The sequence below is a fragment of the Schistocerca serialis genome, chromosome 2, assembly GCF_023864345.2.
Source record: "Schistocerca serialis cubense isolate TAMUIC-IGC-003099 chromosome 2, iqSchSeri2.2, whole genome shotgun sequence".
Taxonomy (NCBI): domain Eukaryota; kingdom Metazoa; phylum Arthropoda; class Insecta; order Orthoptera; family Acrididae; genus Schistocerca; species Schistocerca serialis.
The window spans coordinates 878130773-878151935 of NC_064639.1; positions in this window are offsets into that span (position 1 = coordinate 878130773).

The following is a 21163-nucleotide window of genomic DNA, read 5'->3' on the forward strand; positions in this document are numbered from 1 at the left end:
TACACTTAAAACACAGTTTATATGTAATTCATGTCACACAGTCTCATACGGAACCTACATCCGCTTTCTTTTATAAACTGTATATGATAAGATACTGTCATGCCCCTTCCCTTCTGTGTGAGAGGATAAATGAGCAAATGTATTTCTAGTTGCATGCTTGAGGGTAGCAGACAAGCCTGTCTGCTAGAGAACAGTAGGACCAACGTCGGAACAGGTAGCTACGCTTTCTAAATTCAGAGAGGTTTCTATTCTTAGTATGGTCCTGTCCGTCCCTTGTCATGTTGGTATAGGAAGCTGCCTCTCTGGCCACTTCCGTTTGTATTTGTGAGCCACCCTCAGGAAGGGACCACGTCAGTCTGCCCGCAGCGAGCGTCTGAAGTGGTAAGATCTCCAGCTAAGCGCGTGTCTGCTAAGTCCGTAGGACAATGGATTTCTTAAGTTCAGCCTAACTGAAAATTTAATCACCTTTATTTCAGGTTTAGGTCTAAAATATCTAATGTTATCTTAAATTGCAATGCAGTGTGATTCGAGTGTACAATTCAGAATATCTTCCAGTAGTTGCTTTGTCACTACTTTGTGAGTAAAGTGGAACCACGTGTTGATCAGTAACTTTAACTAAGATCATCAATCTTAAATGCGAATGTTCGTGAGATTATAACGTCTCGTCTTGACAATATTTTTCAATATAGCAACTTTTCTTTATGTTCAACCCACGTGGGGTGTACTTTGTGAGACCAGTACCACGTGCTTATACAATTGTTTGACCCATCAGGTTAATAGTAAGACGATAGTAACCAGTTCGAGGTTTTTCTTTTGTAAATTGCTTTTCGATCTCATATATTTTAATTATCAAAATTATTGTGGAGTTACACTCTTTGTGTAAACCAAGTTGACCACGTGAAGCATGAAGTGTAATCATCAAAGTAGCCCTCAGCCATTCTTTTTGGGAAGACACAGAGAGTTAGTATGAATTTAGTATACCAGTGTGTGGCAATTTCATGACGGACAGGATTGCACTACGAACGTAAATTCTTTGGTTGAAAATTGAATCGGTTGGTTGTGGTTAATTTCCTCTTGCATATGTTTCAACGTTCTTCGTGTGTTATTTTATGAATGCAGTGTTGTATGCAGTCTCCCAATTTTGGCTCCATATTTGATGTGTTCTGTAAGATTACAAACTCACATTTTCACAATCCTAAATAGGGCACCAGTTTAGTTATGAATCAAGTTTAATATTCTGAAATTTCAATGATCAATGTTAAAATAAATTTCCAAAAATAAACTGATTTATTTCTTTTTATTTAAATTCTGTTTTTTTTATATATATCACCGGTTGTCGTATGACTATTAAAAGATTATAATTAATGTTAGTCTGGTTAGGAATTTGGTAAGCTAGACTGGATACCTGGTGAAACAGTTGCTCAGTAATGCAAGGTTAACTTCCCCAGACAGCTCACAGCTTTTAACCCACTTTTATGGTCGTGAATAGCAGCACCGCTTGCAGAACAAATTAAAGCAACAACATTACACATGGCGACCCTGTTCTGTGATTCCGCTAGACTCTGGAATCTCTAAACGTTAGATTGCGAGCGTTGTACAATCTTAATTTTTTCCCTGCAGCGCTCAAACAACTTCTGCATTGTTTCTGAGCAGACTTTCAAATGATTCACGGCGTTGTTGAGTGGCGTTGTGTCTTTTGTCTTGTTCTTTTGTTTTCTATATTTGTGTGTTTTATATATACACTCCTGGAAATTGAAATAAGAACACCGTGAATTCATTGTCCCAGGAAGGGGAAACTTTATTGACACATTCCTGGGGTCAGATACATCACATGATCACACTGACAGAACCACAGGCACATAGACACAGGCAACAGAGCATGCACAATGTCGGCACTAGTACAGTGTATATCCACCTTTCGCAGCAATGCAGGCTGCTATTCTCCCATGGAGACGATCGTAGAGATGCTGGATTTAGTCCTGTGGAACGGCTTGCCATGCCATTTCCACCTGGCGCCTCAGTTGGACCAGCGTTCGTGCTGGACGTGCAGACCGCGTGAGACGACGCTTCATCCAGTCCCAAACATGCTCAATGGGGGACAGATCCGGAGATCTTGCTGGCCAGGGTAGTTGACTTGCACCTTCTTGAGCACGTTGGGTGGCACGGGATACATGCGGACGTGCATTGTCCTGTTGGAACAGCAAATTCCCTTGCCGGTCTAGGAATGGTAGAACGATGGGTTCGATGACGGTTTGGATGTACCATGCACTATTCAGTGTCCCCTCGACGATCACCAGTGGTGTACGGCCAGTGTAGGAGATCACTCCCCACACCATGATGCCGGGTGTTGGCCCTGTGTGCCTCGGTCGTATGCAGTCCTGATTGTGGCGCTCACCTGCACGGCGCCAAACACGCATACGACCATCATTGGCACCAAGGCAGAAGCGACTCTCATCGCTGAAGACGACACGTCTCCATTCGTCCCTCCATTAACGCGTGTCGCGACACCACTGGAGGCGGGCTGCACGATGTTGGGGCGTGAGCGGAAGACGGCCTAACGGTGTGCGGGACCGTAGCCCAGCTTCATGGAGACGGTTGCGAATGGTCCTCGCCGATACCCCAGGAGCAACAGTGTCCCTAATTTGCTGGGAAGTGGCGGTGCGGTCCCCTACGGCACTGCGTAGGATCCTACGGTCTTGGCGTGCATCCGTGCGTCGCTGTGGTCCGGTCCCAGGTCGACGGGCACGTGCACCTTCCGCCGACCACTGGCGACAACATCGATGTACTGTGGAGACCTCACGCCTCACGTGTTGAGCAATTCGGCGGTACGTCCACCCAGCCTCCCGCATGCCCACTATACGCCCTCGCTCAAAGTCCGTCAACTGCACGTACGGTTCACGTCCACGCTGTCGCGGCATGCTACTAGTGTTAAAGACTGCGATGGAGCTCCGTATGCCACGGCAAAGCGGCTGACACTGACGGCGGCGGTGCACAAATGCTGCGCAGCTAGCGCCATTCGACGGCCAACACCGCGGTTCCTGGTGTGTCCGCTGTGCCGTGCGTGTGATCATTGCTTGTACAGCCCTCTCGCAGTGTCCGGAGCAAGTATGGTGGGTCTGACACACCGGTGTCAATGTGTTCTTTTTTCCATTTCCAGGAGTGTATATGTGTGTGTGTGTGTGTGTTTTTTTCTCGCTTGTAAATTGCGCTGCTTCGATCAAAGTTAAAAATATGTTTTGCGTGTGATAAAGTGCGTACTAGGTTGGGTACCTTTCATGTAACTGTCGTAATTGTTGGGGGATACATTTATTGTGATTAGTGTGTTGCATATCGGGTATAAATTGAACTAATGCAGACACGTAACCAAGCTAAAAGTAGGCGGTCCAACAACTTAAGCAACATGGACCAAAGGGATAATTTAATTTCGAATATTAACGCGTCAGACTGTTCCGAAAATGCAATGGGAAATACTTCAGACGAAATGGAAAACAGGATGAACGGGCTCACAGCAGAGCCAGAAATTAATTTGCCTCCTACTAACCAAATTGATTTGGCAGAACTCATGAAAGCCTTATTGCAACAAAATAAAGAAAACGCAGAGAAATCAGAAAAATCGTTCCGAGAACAAAAAGAATCATCTGAAAAATCGATTCGAGAGCTAGGCAAACGAATGACGCAGAAATCTGAAAAATCAATCGGAGAGCTAGGCGAACAAATGACAGAGAAATCTGAAAAATCTATTCGCGAGCTAGGCGAACAAATAGACGAAAAACTAATCCAACAGACAAATAAAGTCGACATGTCGATGCAGAGAGTGTCCGATGATATCTCACAAAGAATAAACAATCTGGCAAGTGAAGTAAAAAGTGATATTATGAAAGAATTAGGCCGTACATTTGAACAAATCGATGACAGTCTGCAAGCCTTAGAACAGGGCAAGCGGAGTCGCGATGTGGAATCGAAAGAGAGAGAGGGGGGGGGGGGGGACAGCTACTTAGGAATTTCCAAGCGCTGAGAGAAGAATGCCAAAGGGAATGCCAGCAGGTACTCTCGAGGGTCCAGGAGGCGGAAACGCATTGTCCCACGTCCATTAGCAACACAGTAGCGGACAACAGTCAAGCGATTCAAGCACTCGAACAGCAAGTAGAACAATTGAAGCAGACTGGGGTGGAGGACAACAGACAAATACATGATAAGCTTGCGGCATTAGCGGACATCGTAGGCACGGTGCAGGTGACGAAAACCGAAAACAATACTACACCGGTAGCGGTTGCAGAGACCGAAGAAGTGCGTTCGCTTCTTAGATTTCAGAAGGGACAGTTCGAAGTGAACAGGCGGCACAAAGCTGTAACAGGCGAATTACAAGAACGCATGGCGCATCTGGAAAACCGCATGGCGTGTGATTCCGAACTCGCCAATAGCACTAAAAATAGCCATACGAACAGTGCAGAGAGAGACTCCGGCCATGAGGGAGATTTTGACAACAGGGAAGAATGTATTTTGAGGGGCAAACATGAGAAAAATAGAAACATTCAAGGGCCTCGCCAGGAAGAAATGTGGGGATTTGATTTCAAACATTTCCTTACGGTGAGAAAGTTTGAAATATTTCGAAATTCGCAAAAAGGAATACATGCACGAGCATGGCTCGAGCAATTTGAGTTTTGTCTTCCCCCTGACTGGGCAAGTTCACATAAGATAGAATACATGTGTGGCTATTTGGAAGGCGAACCGGCGATTCGCATGAGGTCGGCAGCGCGTCACTGCAACTCCACTCGGGAGTTTCGACAAGCCTTTCTGTCCGCCTATTGGTCGGAAGCGGCACAAGATAGGGTCAAGCATGGTATAATTATGCTGCCAAATTTGAACCAGTCTGATTTCGGCAGCCCAGCACGCCTATTCGACCACATGCTGCAGGCAAATCAATTTTTATACGATCCATACGGGCCTGTGGAACTAATTAGAATATGCATCACCAAATTGCCGATGCACTTGCGCCACGTCATTCGTGTGGGACGATGCAAAGAGGACGTGGAAACGTTTAAGGCACTTCTCCAAGAGTTGGAATATAATACAGCAGAATGCCCGCCTAATCAGGCACAAAGTTATTACTGGGCACACAAGCGCGAACGCAGTCGTGGCCGTAGTACTAATCAACGGCGTGACTGGTCGTCCCGACGCGAACGGAACAATAATCGGGACCGGCCGTACAGAAACTGGGGTAACAGTCGCGAACACAGGTGGAACAACGGAAATGATCGAGCATGTGGACAAGATCGTGAACGCTACAGGTACGGCAACCAGAATCGATACTCCAATGAATACAGTGGGAATAGGACTGTAGGCGGAGCACCTCATGATGTTGAAATTCGGCCGGCTAACCCTAGACATAATCCAGCAAATGGAAATGAACGAAACCGTCAATGGCAAATGATCAGCCCAGAAGGCGCCCAATCGGAACAAATGACGACATGGCAAATGAGTAGAAAGGACAGTGAGGAGTAGAGAGGACGGTGAAGAGAACAATTGATTGGTTTACATTTGTGACATGCATTTTGAATAATATGTTGATAAAAATAATGATAAAGATGTTTCTATGTGATTGATTGAAGTGATGTTTTTAGTTTTTTTTTCTTTCCTTGTGCAATTAGGATTTAGGTTGGTTCAAATGTGAAGATAAAAGGTTTCTTTGTGAACGAGTGAAATGCTCTTTATGGTTTTTTTTGTGTAAATCGAAAAGAGTCGCTCCTGAGAGAAGCAAGATCTGCATTGAATTAATGCAAAATTCAGGGGAATATCCGATATGTGGGTGTTATGGGTCTGGAAAACCCAGGTCCCCAGCTGTTAGTAGCCTTGTTTCCGATTTTCTGCTTTCAGTGCTACTATCTATCTATTACTATTCTATATCTGTCAGTATAAATGAGGATCTCTTACTATAGTAGGCGTGCTGCATGAATATTTTAAAATAGAACTCTGAGAAAGGAATGAGTAAGTTTGGAATCCTCAAAACAGGATGCGATAATACGATTGTTTAACCAATGGCTTCCCAATATACGCTAATATGTTAATATTGATGATATATGTCTTTTTTGTTCTTTATAGCTGAGTACTGGGAGATGAAGAAGCTTGCACAGGATAGAGTAGCATGGAGAGCTGCATCAAACCAGTCTCAGGACTGAAGACCACAACAACAGCTGAGTACGTAAAGTGCTGCCTGTGGATTTCGTAAGTAGATTGATTCCCTTCAAGGTGAAAGAAGAGTTGTGGTTTGGGTAATTTACGTGGCCCTGAAATAGTATTATGGCAGTCAAATGACGAGCAGTTTTCCAGCAAATGGAGAATGGAACGGAAATATGGATCCTTTTTGTAGCCTTGACTGACGTTGAGCCAGAGCCTGAAAAATTATTCTGCGTTAATACTTGTCCTAGAAAAGCGATGTTTATGTGTTTTGCTGATGCTGTGAGCATTACAGCTTACTGTTTTCGCTGGTGCGGGATGCACTGCAGCCTATATGATTTGTACTGAGGAAATTTCCCTCTTGGAGGTACAGGAAGATTAAATAATTTTGATTATGGGACCGAAGGAAAGCTTGGCTTAATGTAATAAGGATGAAGCAAAACATTTGTCATTTAAACTACAGGAGGATTTGGATCTTTTGTGTCTGTTGTAAGTTCTATATGTTAAGATGAAACTGTTTTAAAATAGAGGAGACCACAATTTTGCCATTCATGAGAAATGAATCCAGAATGACCACCACAGGCGAAATAACTGATTTGGAAGCGAAAGGTAACTTAAAGAAGGAACGAAATTGGAGCAAAATGGGCAAGAAAATGTAGTATAACCTGTATAACGAAAATATTTTTACCCTTCTCAGAGACATCTGTTTGATTAATTCTTGTGATAACGTAATTTTAGATGAAATTGTCTTACTGTTTTATGTGTGAATATATGAGTATGATAAATGTGAAATTGCGAGTCTGTTATCAGGTGTGTCAACTGGTATAAATGTTTTGGCGTGCAAATAACCATTGTTCTTTTTACTATGTATGTTTAAGGAAAGTTTCTCCATATTTATCATGTGACAAGACATATGCCACGAGCGTCAAGTAGAGGACGAATTAGAACAATGTTGTAGTGCTATAAACACAGTGTTGAAGTAGCTTGTTGGCTTAACTAGTAGTGAATTGAAGTAGAATTTTGAGTAATACATCTTTATGGGTAGTTAGTTTGTAGTATAGACAACAGGTGTGCATGTGTGTGTGTGTGTAAATAACATATGGACCCTATGCTGCCCTGACCTATACTTGCCGGCCAGAGTGGCTGTGCGGTTCTAGGCGCTACAGTCTGGAGCCAAGCGACTGCTACGGTCGCAGGTTCGAATCCTGCCTCGGGCATGGATGTGTGTGGTGTCCTTAGGTTAGTTAGGTTAAAGTAGTTCTGAGTTCTAGGCGACTGATGACCTCAGAAGTTAAGTCACATAGTGCTCGGAGCCATTTGAACCATTTGACCTATACTTGCACAAGGCATAATCCTATTCATTTTAGTGAATTAATAAGTAGCATTTGATTTATTAAAACGCAAGTGAAACACATTAGTGATGTGGATTTAGGTATTATATTGTCAGTTCATTTAATTTTTATTTTTATACTGCCAATTCATTTCACTTTTATTTTTTTATATTGTCAAGTCATTTAACTTTTATTTTTATATTGTCGATTCATTTAACTTTTTTATTTGCAAAAAAAAATAAGTCTCACTTTTGTTCTTAAAAATTGTGAAAGACAATACTAAGCGGTATTATGTATCAATTTTGTAATCACATAACTATGATGAACAGTTTTTGTGAATGCAGTTGAGAACGTGAAAACAAACCGGCTAAACTCTTACGAGACAGCGGCAGCAGCGAGGAGGAGGACTGGTTGTAGACAGGTGGGTTTCCCAGCAGGACACACTGTCAGCCGGGCCACTTCTGGAGCACGCTCGCCAACAAAAGAAGGGCTGCGGGGCAAACACTTTCCCTTGCACCCGGAGCTAATGGCCGGCCGCACCAGTGGGACCCTTCGTGGAGGCGATGACCTGATATGGCCGAGCGGTCCACTGTGCGGAAATCCATCTGCTGGCATTGCACCACACGCACGCGACCGTGATGAGACGGCCGCGGTGAAATGACAGAAGACAGGGGATAAAGGGGCATGGAGCCCTTTGACAGGTACTGTCCAGAGAAACTTGCAGACGTCAACGATGACTATCAACATTTCTTGGCGGAAGCCCATTGTCAAGCGACAGTAAATCATGGTTCGGTGTTCTCTGGTTGCTAAGGGTGGCACAAAGAAGAACCATTAAGTGTCATCCTTGCCCAGGAATATCAAACCGGCGAGCCAATTGAGGATAACTCAAGAATGTAACAACACAAGGGGCGTGGAGCCTTCTGACACGTGCTGTCCAGAGAAAGTGGCAGACTCCAACGACGATGCCTATCAACATTTCCTGACGGATGCCCACTGTCAAGCGACAGTAAATCATGGTTCGATGTTCTCTGGTCGCTAAGGGTGGCACAAAGAAGAGCCATTACGTGTCATCCTTGCCCAGGAATATCAAACTGGTAAGCCAACTGAGGATAACTCAAGAATGTAACAACACAAGGGGCGTGGAGCCTTTTGGCACGTACTGTCCAGAGAAACTGGCAGACTTCAATGACGCCTATCAACATTTACTGGCAGATGCCCACTGTCAAGAGACAGTAAATCATGGTTCGATGTTTCTCTGGTAGCTAAGGGTGGCACAAAGAAGAGCCATTAAGTGTCATCCTTGCCCCGGAATATCAACCTGGCGTGTCAAACGAGGATACCGCACGAATTTGACAACACAAACATGGAACCAAATCGAGATGTACGTGACACGGGTCACCAAGAGAAACTTCATGAGAGGGCATAGACGGTGGGATTGCACGCAACAGATGGACAAAAAAAAACCCTACTGACAGCTGCGGTGACTAACCCCCCCCCCCCTCCCCTTATATTGTGCCTCGGAACAGTGCCACTACTGAGTGTGTCAGTGAACAGTGATTATACGGTTCTTAGTCCAAAGCATATACATGTGTTTCTACCAGAGAAACTTTGACTCGTGTGTTTTGCAGGGGTTCGATTTATTGGTGTTTATTAGACACTCTTGTATTTTGCAGTTCTTCTATTTATTGCTTTTTTTAGACTTTGACTCTAGTATTTTGCAGGTGTTTTATGTATTGGTGTTTTTTTTTAGATGTTGACTATTGTACTTTCAGAGCTGTTTTATTGATCAATGTTTGTTCTTGTGTGATGTATTAGATTTGTGATATTTTGTTTTGTAAATTCATTCCTGTGGCATTGCTTCGTTTATCAGTCAGATATCTATTCATTCTCATTGGACTGTGATCGATTAGCCTTTGCATGGGGCATATTTATAGTGAGGAACCCCATAAGGGTAACAATCACATTATTAATTGTAGTTTCAGTTAATGACACAGTAATCATTGTTTTCAAACTAACTGAAATATAGTAGAGTGATTAAATTAGTGCCACAAAGTTATTTTAATTCTACAAATTATTAGTTTTATAAGATATAGAATTTTCTTGCGATAACCACTTTGTAAAACATTTTTTTTTCTCTTATCATTTTTTTTTTTTTTTTTTTTTGCTTTTGCAGATTGTGCATTGTAATGTTCTGCTTTATAATACTGATGTTATTTTCATGTTCTTTTTTAATTGCTGTGGCACCTTTGATATTTTCATAAATTTTACTTGTTAATAAACAGTCGTAAATTTTCCTGTGATCAGTTGGCTCTTGCAATGAGAAAATACTGGTGAACTCCATAAGAGTAACAACCAGAAATTTTTTTCATATTAATGACACAGGTAGCATTGTTTTTACTTGCTGACCGAATTAGGTCTACACTATCTTTTAAATAGGTGTCACAGATTGTTTTTTTTCTCTTTGAAATTGGTAGATTCTAAAGATGTGAGGAAATTATTGTGTTTTAGCAAGTAGCTGGTGACCTTTTGCCTTTTCTTTACATTTTTGGTTTAAGTTGGGTGTGAGAAGCCTGCTTGGGAATGTCCTAGCATGGTCAGAAAATTCCCTGCACAGTCTTTTCCCGGAGTGTTGGGGTTATGAAAGGTCTCTGTTGGATTCCTTTCGTGTTAATTTCTTAAATATGTTGTCATTTACGGCATAAATTCCTCTTCTAAATTTACTGTGGTGTTTCTGACTATCTGGGAGGAGACTGAGTAGTGGAACGTGTTACTTTTACACATAAACAAGAACGATCTGTCACACTACTACACTTAAAACACAGTTTATATGTAATTCATGTCACACAGTCTCATACGGAACCTACATCCGCTTTCTTTTATAAACTGTATATGATAAGATACTGTCATGCCCCTTCCCTTCTGTGTGAGAGGATAAATGAGCAAATGTATTTCTAGTTGCATGCTTGAGGGTAGCAGACAAGCCTGTCTGCTAGAGAACAGTAGGACCAACGTCGGAACAGGTAGCTACGCTTTCTAAATTCAGAGAGGTTTCTATTCTTAGTATGGTCCTGTCCGTCCCTTGTCATGTTGGTATAGGAAGCTGCCTCTCTGGCCACTTCCGTTTGTATTTGTGAGCCACCCTCAGGAAGGGACCACGTCAGTCTGCCCGCAGCGAGCGTCTGAAGTGGTAAGATCTCCAGCTAAGCGCGTGTCTGCTAAGTCCGTAGGACAATGGATTTCTTAAGTTCAGCCTAACTGAAAATTTAATCACCTTTATTTCAGGTTTAGGTCTAAAATATCTAATGTTATCTTAAATTGCAATGCAGTGTGATTCGAGTGTACAATTCAGAATATCTTCCAGTAGTTGCTTTGTCACTACTTTGTGAGTAAAGTGGAACCACGTGTTGATCAGTAACTTTAACTAAGATCATCAATCTTAAATGCGAATGTTCGTGAGATTATAACGTCTCGTCTTGACAATATTTTTCAATATAGCAACTTTTCTTTATGTTCAACCCACGTGGGGTGTACTTTGTGAGACCAGTACCACGTGCTTATACAATTGTTTGACCCATCAGGTTAATAGTAAGACGATAGTAACCAGTTCGAGGTTTTTCTTTTGTAAATTGCTTTTCGATCTCATATATTTTAATTATCAAAATTATTGTGGAGTTACACTCTTTGTGTAAACCAAGTTGACCACGTGAAGCATGAAGTGTAATCATCAAAGTAGCCCTCAGCCATTCTTTTCGGGAAGACACAGAGAGTTAGTATGAATTTAGTATACCAGTGTGTGGCAATTTCATGACGGACAGGATTGCACTACGAACGTAAATTCTTTGGTTGAAAATTGAATCGGTTGGTTGTGGTTAATTTCCTCTTGCATATGTTTCAACGTTCTTCGTGTGTTATTTTATGAATGCAGTGTTGTATGCAGTCTCCCAATTTTGGCTCCATATTTGATGTGTTCCGTAAGATTACAAACTCACATTTTCACAATCCTAAATAGGGCACCAGTTTAGTTATGAATCAAGTTTAATATTCTGAAATTTCAATGATCAATGTTAAAATAAATTTCCAAAAATAAACTGATTTATTTCTTTTTATTTAAATTCTGTTTTTTTTATATATATCACCGGTTGTCGTATGACTATTAATAGATTATAATTAATGTTAGTCTGGTTGGGAATTTGGTAAGCTAGACTGGATACCTGGTGAAACAGTTGCTCAGTAATGCAAGGTTAACTTCCCCAGACAGCTCACAGCTTTTAACCCACTTTTATGGTCGTGAATAGCAGCACCGCTTGCAGAACAAATTAAAGCAACAACATTACATCTCTACAGAGCAATTGCAGAATGACGTGGTTCGAAAGAGGAACCTCAGTGTACCGGTACTACTAACCACTGCTAATGGCTTTAATAACATGCTCTGTCCATGTACACACACAACAACATAGCAGTCTGAAATCAGCGACAAAACTTACCTTTCACAGCCTGCGAATTTTGCACACAAAAGAACGGAATACTTATCAGTAATATTTTCCGAATATTTTACTTAAACTGAGCTGTTTCATTTCCTGTATAACTGACAATCATTCGTTACACAAAAGCCACTGCTCAAACCAGGTGTGGACAAGATGATACCACACGGAGAATATGGTCTCACACAAAGAATATCAGAATTACGTACGAAAAGGGAAGCAGAAAAGAGCAACGGAAAATTTGAATTGACGTTCCATTATTGTTGTTGTTGTAGTCTTCAGTCCAGAGACTGGTTTGATGCAGCTCTCCATGGTTCTCTACCCTGTGCAAGCTGCTTCATCTCCTAGTACCTATTACAACCTACATCCTTCTGAATCTACTTAGTGTTTCATCTCTTGGGCTCCCCCTACGATTTTTACCCTTCACACTGCCCTCCAATACTAAATTGGTGATCCCATGATGCCTCAGAACATGTCCTACCAACCGATCCCTTCTTCTAGCCAAGCCGGCCCACAAATATCTCTCCTCCCCGATTCTATTCAGAACTTCTTTATTAGTTATGTGATCTACCCATCTAATCGTCAGCATTCTTCTGTAGCACCACATTTCGAAAGCTTCTATTCTCTCCTTGTCTAAACTATTTAACGCCTATGTTTCACTTCCATACATGGCTACACTCCATAAAATACTTTCAGAAACGACATCTTGGCACCTAAATCTATACTTGATGTTAACAAATTTCTCTTTTTTAGAAACACTTTCCTTGCCATTGCCAGTCTACATTTTATATTCTCTACTTCGGCCATCATCGGTTATTTTGCTCCCAAGTATAGCAAAACTCATCTACTACTTTAAGTGTCTCATTTCCTAATCTAATTCCCTCAGCATCACCCGATTTAATTCGACTACATTCCATTATCCTCGTTTTGCTTTTGTTGACGTTCATCTTATATCCTCCTTTCAACACACTGGCAATTCCGTTCATCTGCTCTTGCAGGTCCTTTACTGTCTCTTACAGAATTACAATGTCATCGGCAAAGCTCAAAGTTTTTATTTCTTCTCCATGGATTTTAACTCCTATTCCGAATTTTTTTTGTTTCCTTTACTGCTTGCTCAATATACAGATTGAAGAACATCGGGGATAGGCTACAACCCTGTCTCACTCCCTTCCCTACCACTGCTTCCCTTTCATGCCCCTCGACTCTTATAACTACCATCTGCTTTCTGTACAAATTGTAAATAGCCTTTCGCCCCCTGTATTTTACCCCTGCCACCTTTCGAATTTGAAAGAGAGTATTCCAGTCAACATTGTCAAAAGCTTTCTCGAAGTCTACAAATGCTACAAACGTAGGTTTGCCTTTCCGTAATGCATCTTCTAAGACAAATCGTAGGGTCAGTATTTCCTCACGTGTTCCAACATTTCTACGGAATCCAAACTGATCTTCTCCGAGGTCGGCTTCTACCAGTTTTTCCATTCGTCTGTAAAGAATTCGTGTTAGTATTTTGCAGCCGTGATTTATTAAACTGGTAGTTCGGTAATTTTCACATCTGTCAACACAGGCTTTCTTTGGAATTGGAATTGAAGTCTGACGGTATTTCGCCTGTCTCATACGTCTTGCTCGCCAGATGGTAGAGTTTTGTCAAGGCTATCAGTAGTTCTAATGGAACTTTGTCTACTCCCGGGTCCTTGTTTCGACTTAGGTCTTTCAGTGCTCTATCAAACTCTTCACGCAGTTTCATATCTCCCATTTCATCTACGTCCTCTTCCATTTCCATAATATTGTCCTCAAGTACTTCGCCCTTGTATAGACCCTCTATATACTCCTTCCACCTTTCTGATTTCCATTCCTTGTTTAGAACTGGGTTTCCATCCGAGCTCTTGATATTCATGCGACTGATTCTGTTTTCGCCAAAGGTATCTGTAATTTTTCTGTATGCAGTATCTATCTTGCCCCTAGTGCGATATGCCTCCACATCCTTAAATTTGTCCTCTAACCATCCCTGCTTAGCCGTTCAGCACTTCCTGTCGATCTCATTTTTGAGACGTTTGTATTCCTTTTTGCCCGCTTCATTTACTGCACTTGTATATTTTCTTCTTTCATCATTTAAATTCAATATTTCTTCTGTTACCCAAGGATTTCTACTAGCCCTCGTCTTTTTGCCTACTCAATCCTCTGCTGCCTTCACTATTTCATCTCTCAAAGCTACCCATTCTTCTTTGACTGTATTTCTTCCTCCCGTTTTTGTCAGTCGTTCCCTAATGCTCTGTCTGAAACTGTCTGCAACCTCTGGTTCTTTCAGTTTATACAGGTCCCATTTCCTTAAATTCCCACCTTTTTGCAGTTTCTTCAGTTTTAATCTACAGTTCATAACCAGTAGATTGTGGTCAGAGGCCACATCTGACCTGGAAATGCCTGACAATTTAAAATCCGGTTCCGAAATCTCTGTCTTACCATTATATAATCTATCTTAAACCTTACAGTGTCTCCAGGCCTCTTCCATGTACACAACCTCCTTTCATGATTCTTAACCCAAGAACCTACGCAAGAAGAAAGTTCAACAACTTTGCTCACTCACTTTTCTGCTACGCTGTCGTGATACCGGTATATTTCCCAAGTTTTTAAAAGTGAGAAGAATGTTTCATTCGGTACAAGCTAACCGTATTTATTCTCGTATGTAACTGGCATTACTACGTGAGCGGATACATCAGACACGACGAGGACTGGCGGTATGTGATAGTCAACTGCTAAATCTTCATTTACTTATTAGCAATACTATGCAGTTTTGTCATTGGAATAAAGTGGACAGTTTAACATTTAGATCTATGGAGATTAGTGCAGAAGTGTCTTCCAATAGGCAGAAGGAGAAGTATGATCGTCTACAAGAGGGTCGACAGGAAACACCGATTCCAAACAATTCCCAAACGGTTATTAATTTATCGGAAAAAGAATTGTCTAAGGAAGAACTTTCTGTTCTGTCTAAAGGAGGGAATTTTGCAATCACTCCATCCAAGGTTCTTATGGAGGACATTATTGCTACTATAGAGGCAGGAATTCGTCAGTTACCATCATATTCTGCTGATGAAATTAGGATGGAAACCTCCAGGATATTACGTAAAGCTAAGCCACCCAGCAGCAATATGTCTCAAGGGGAAAGGAAGGCATTGCGGGAGATTAATGCAGACAAGAATGTTATTATAGTTGCCGCTGACAAGGGAAATGTTACTGTTTTAATGAATACTGAGGATTATCACAAGAAGATCAGTGATCTCCTGGAACCCAGCACATACAAGAAGTTGAAAAAGGATCCCACAACGAATGTGCTGAATGCCACCAATCGTCTGATAAAACAGTCTTCCATTCCTACAGAAGTTAAAAAGTATATTTGTAAAACGGAGGCCTATCCTCTGAGATTATATGGATTACCAAAGATACATAGGCCTGATGTTCCTTAGAGATCGATAGTCAGCGCAATTGGAGCTCCTACCCAAGAACTAGCCAGACACCTTTCCTCTTTGTTACGACCTTACATAGGCAAAACTGAGAGTCATATTAAAAACTCTCTACACTTCATTAAGAAAAAGAGGGAAATTACTGTCGGTCCTAATGACATCCTTGTCAGTTTTGATATAGTGTCTTTGTTCACTATGGTTCCAGTTGATAAATCTCTCTCTCATATAGCCGATATGTTACCTACTGATATAGTGGCCTCGTTCCAACACTGTCTATCCTCGACCTATTTTCAGTACAATGGTGAATTTTATAAACAGATTGATGGAGTAGCCATGGGAAGCCCCCTAAGCCCCGCAATTGCGAATTTATTCATGGAATATTTTGAACATCAAGCACTGCAGTCGGCCAAAAAAAGCCCCTCGAAGTGGTATCGGTATGTGGATGATACCTTTGTAATATGGAATCATGAGGAAGAAGACTTGAATGATTTCCTGGTGCACTTAAATAGCATCAACCCAAAGATCAGATTTACTATGGAGAAAGAGAAGAATGGACAACTTAACTTTTTGGTTGTATCAGTTATCAAACGGGCGGATGGGACCTTAGGCCATAAGGTCTACAGAAAAGGTACACATACTGATCGCTACCTCCATAAGAACTCAAACCACCACCCTAGGCAAAAGAGGGGGGTCATAAAACCACTAGTGGATAGGGCCAATAATATTTGTGAACCAGGCTACTTACAAGAAGAACTAAATCATTTACGAATGGCTTTTGCTAAAAATGGTTATACGAAAAACGAGATTAACCGAGCACTTCACCCAAGTAGGAAAATGTCTAAAAATAGGAGACAGCAACAACCATCAGCTGGAAAAGTATTTCTTCCGTTCATCCATAACATCACGGATCGCATTGGGAAAGTACTAGCCAAGTTTCAGGTGGAGACTATTTTCAGACCTACTAAGAATATTAGTGAATGGCTAAGATCAACAAAAGATGCTCGTCACCCCATAGCCACCACAGGGGTACATAAAATTCCGTGCAGTTGTGGCAGGGTTTATATAGGAACTACAAAATGAAGCATCAATACACGGTTGACGTAGCACAAAAGAAACTGTCGCTTGAGACATATCGACAAATCGGCACTAGATGGATGGAGATCACGAAATAAAATTTGGTGAGACAAGCGTGCTAGCGAGGACTCGGCATTATTATACACGTATGTTTAGAGAGGCAATTGAAATCCACAAACATCAATACAACTTTAATCGTAAAGAAGAAGGATTAAAATTGGACAAGATATGGCGGTCGACGTTGCATCAATCACATGACAATCGATTGCCTGCAATCGAGAGAACAGACGATAGCCAGAGATAGCTTCACATCGACGCCACGTGATGTGCGGTGGCGCCCCCTACGATCTCCATATAAGCGGCGGCCCCAGCTCCTAGCAGCCAGTCGTCGACTCACCTCGGAAGATGTTGTCCGTAGTTGAGAACGAAACGTCAGGGAGAAGAAGCTCTACAGATCGACCACGGCAACTTAGCCCGGAAGTGTTTACTAATGAAGACGCCGGCCGTGAAAGCCTACATGGGATGATTCTTAACCCAAGTGTTAGAAAACTTTACACCCTCATACCGGCAAGTAACGTCGAAACTGATGTCAAGTAACAATTAACGTATAGCGGTGTAACTGACACTTTCAGTAGCGCGCACTGAAGTTATTGTTGTCATGTTTTATTCTTTCCTTCCGCAATTGTTCCATTTAATAGCAGAGACTTTAAATAAAACAAATATTTAACTGTAATATTCTCGCTAAGCTTGTAAAATTTCTACGAATCCTGGAAATAACCATTTGTATTTACTCAGTCAGGCATTGTGGACGCTAAATTTACGTAACGAATAACTTTATGTTTCGCTACATAGCATGTTCCCAAATTTCGAATTTGAAAATTTTCTGCCATAATTCTTAGCGAGTACTTATAATTTATTTCAATGCATTACTATTTTAATAGCACTACGATATAGGCTATGTATACTTCTTTACGTTTTCCGTTTTCCTTCTGTTATTTTTCTGCGAATGTGCAGATATTATTGATGGTGACTGAGAACAGGGTACTGACCAACATTACATTGATATTTACTTTTTTGTAGAATAATAATGGTTGCTATTAGGACTAGTATGTTTTTATGCTGTTAGTAATCCAAGTACATGTGGCAAGAGCAAGCAGTTAGTAGCTATTTTCTCCTGGGCAGCAGGTCAAGTGTTGAATTGTGGATGCGTGGATGCACAGCAGTTAGTTTATACTGACAGGCTTAGGCCACTTACAAGGAACTCCTTGAGTGCGAGATCACAAGTTCGATCTTCGGCAAGGCTCGTTTGGAAGCGTTTTGCCAACAATCATGACGGGAAAAATACACACATCAAAAGTTTTGCATCACCTCGGTTCCGAGGCGATTCAGCATAGATCCCTCAGTGGTTGGTGGGTCACGTCGCCCATAAACGGCTCTTTTCAATCTATCCCAGGCATGTTCGATAGGGTTCATGTCTGGAGAACATGCTGGCCACTCTAGTCGAGCGATGTCGTTATCCTGAAGAAAGTCATTCACAAGATGTGCACGATGGGGGCGAGAATTGTCGTCCATGAAGACGAATGCCTCACCAATATGCTGCCGATATGGTTGCACTATCGGTCGTAGGATGGCATTCACGTATCGTACAGGCGTTACGGCGCCTTCCATGACCACCAGCTGCTTACGTTGGCCCAACATAATTCCACCCCAAAACAGCAGGGGACATCCACCTTGCTGCAATCGCTAGGCAGTGTGTCTAAGTCGCTCAGCCTGACCGGGTTGCCTCCAAAAACGTTTCGGATGATTGTCTGGTTGAAGGCATATGCGAGACTCATCGGTGAAGAGAACGTGATGCCAATTCTGAGCGGTCCTTTCGGCATGTTGTTGGGCCCATCTGTACCGCGATGCATGGTGTCATAGTTGCAAATATGGACCTCGAGATGGACGTCTGAAGTAGCACATCATGCAGCCTGTTACGCACAGCTTGAGTAGTAACACGGCGTCCTGTGGCTGCACGAAAAGCATTATTCAATATGGTGATGCTGCTGTCAGGGTTCCTCCGAGCCATAATCCGTAGGTAGCTGTCACTCACTGCAGTAGTAGCTCTTGGACAGCCTGAGCGAGACATTTCAAAGACAGTTCATGTCTCTCTGTATCTCCTCCATGTCCGAACAACATCGTTTTGGTTCACTTCGAGGTGCTTGGACACGTCCCTTGTTGAGAGCCCTTCCTGGCAAAAAGTAACATGCAGACGCGATTGAACCGCTGTATTGACCGTCTAGGAATGGTTGAAGTACAGACAACACGAGCCGTGTACCTCCTTCCTGGTGGAACGACTGGAACTGATCGGCTGTCTGGTTCCCCTCTGTCTAATAGGCGCTGCTCATGCATTGTTGTTTACATCTTTGGGCGGGTTTAGTGGCATCTTTGAACGTCTATCTTCAGGAGTTCTGGGAACCGGGCTGATGCAAAACTTTTTTTGGTGTGTGTATAACTGCAAATGATCACGTACATCGGGAGACCGACAGAAATTGAATGTGCGGGACATGCAGAGATCAACATTCTATGGGATGTGTTTATTAAACACAAAATAGATATAGTCGGCACTCAAGAAACGTACAAAACAAACCATCAACTTGCGCCACGAACACCGAATTAAACATGGACCGCCGCAGTGACCTAAAGGTTCTCAACATCAAGATCGAAGGTGAATTCCTTGGAAATTAGAAACCGTGCTGGACGTTCAGGTAGGTAAATGGAAATGAACACATGGCATCGTTGGTCGGGAGGCCCCGTCCGGGGAAGTTCGGCCGCCAAGTGCAAGTCTTATTTCAGTCGACGCCACATTGGGCGACTTGCACGCCGGTGATGAGGATGAAATGATGATGAGGACAACACAACACCCAGTCCACGAGCGGAGAAAATCTCCAGCTGACCGGAAATCGAACGCGGGTTCCTTTGCAAGGGAGGCGAGCACGTTACCACCCAGCTAAGCAAGCGGACGTTCAGGTAGGTATCCACTCCTAAAGAATGCGTATGGAATCGCATGGTGTAACGGGGTGATGAGAAATGATGGAATGTGATGGCATGCACCCGAATGCGAAACAATCTGTCGTGGAGCTTATCATGATACTGGCTATCCCTTAAGGCGTTTTATAGACACGGAAAAAACAAACATAGAGAGACCGAAGTAGTCCAGTGGTATGAGCTGTAGTGCCACACACTATCCAGGAAGGATAGTTTGCTCTAAAGGAGTTTGATTTTTATATGCAGGCCAGTAGCCGAACAAAAGAAAGCTATCTTGACTTGCTATTGGCCAAAATCAGTTCTCATACCACATTTTTTGTTCTCTTTCTCCCAATTTCCCACTCTTGCTTGCTGTGACATAAATATTCTATAGTGCCCTTGCAGGATCACCTGTACGAGAAAGAATCGTATGGGGCAGAGCACCTACAACTTCTCACACCACAATAAATAGCTTTCTAGCACATTTACTATCCAGATTAACAGTCGGCATAATTGACTACGAATGCGATAAGGCAATGATGTTCATTGATCTTGATACAACTCTCTTGGTACCTTTTCCTGGGTTCCTTTCATACGAATTTCCTCTCCAAATCCGTATTGGTCGGAGTTGAAATCGAATTTCGTACTGAACGCTGGGATAAGTTATTTTGCCTCATATAATTATTTTCGGGCCGATTCAGCAATTTGCTGTGCATCGTCAAGTTGATGCTTTGTTTGAAATTCCATTATCTTATGTCTTACAGTTCCGTAGAACTGTTTGAGGTTATGCAACCATCCATTGTTTCCCTTGAAATCATCGTAATCTATTTCGCGCACAGTTGGATGTGCATAAAACAATAGGCCACTATCATGCGCATCCTATAAATTGTATCGAGCATCCTTGAAACAGTTCTGAGCTGTACGACGATCTTGGCGTTGAGACTTTTGACAGAGACGTCGTGGTAGAGATTCAGGCAGCGAGAGCAGCAGAGTACAGGGCACTCAACAGCTTAGTGTTGTAGCCCGTGGGAGGAGCTTCCACACCGATGGGGAAGCCTAGGAGCTTCCACAGTGTGACGATATATCGCCTGCCGCTTCCACGTCGATGACGAACAGCGGTGGCATCTTCCTGTTTGTTCGGTTATGCAGCTTCACTTGACTTACTCGGCACATACTTCCCCAGAGTACGACATACAATCTGTTTAAATTTTGCCCATAATTCATCTACGTACTGGACCTAAGCGATGTCACTTCATTGTCTAAGTGGGCTGCTAACAACCATCTAAAGTCTCGTGGTTGACCCAAGACAGCCAAAGGAGGAGCTTGGTCTTCGTCTTGTAGCGCTGTTTTGAGGGCGACTTATTTCTCCTCTTCACTGGTCCCTCCACAATGGAGGCAACCACAGCGCTGTTGAGTACGATGAACGTAGATGAATTATGGGCAAAGTTTAAACAGACTGTAAGTCGTAGAAGAGTGTGCCGAGTAATTTACTATCTTTATTAACAGCCGACATAATTGTGTACGAATGCGTTAAGGCAATGATGTTCGTTGATCTTGATACAACTCTATTGGTGTCTTTGCCATGGTTCCTTTCATATGCATTTCCTTTCCAAGTCCCTAGTTGGTTGCAAATTGCTGCAGATTT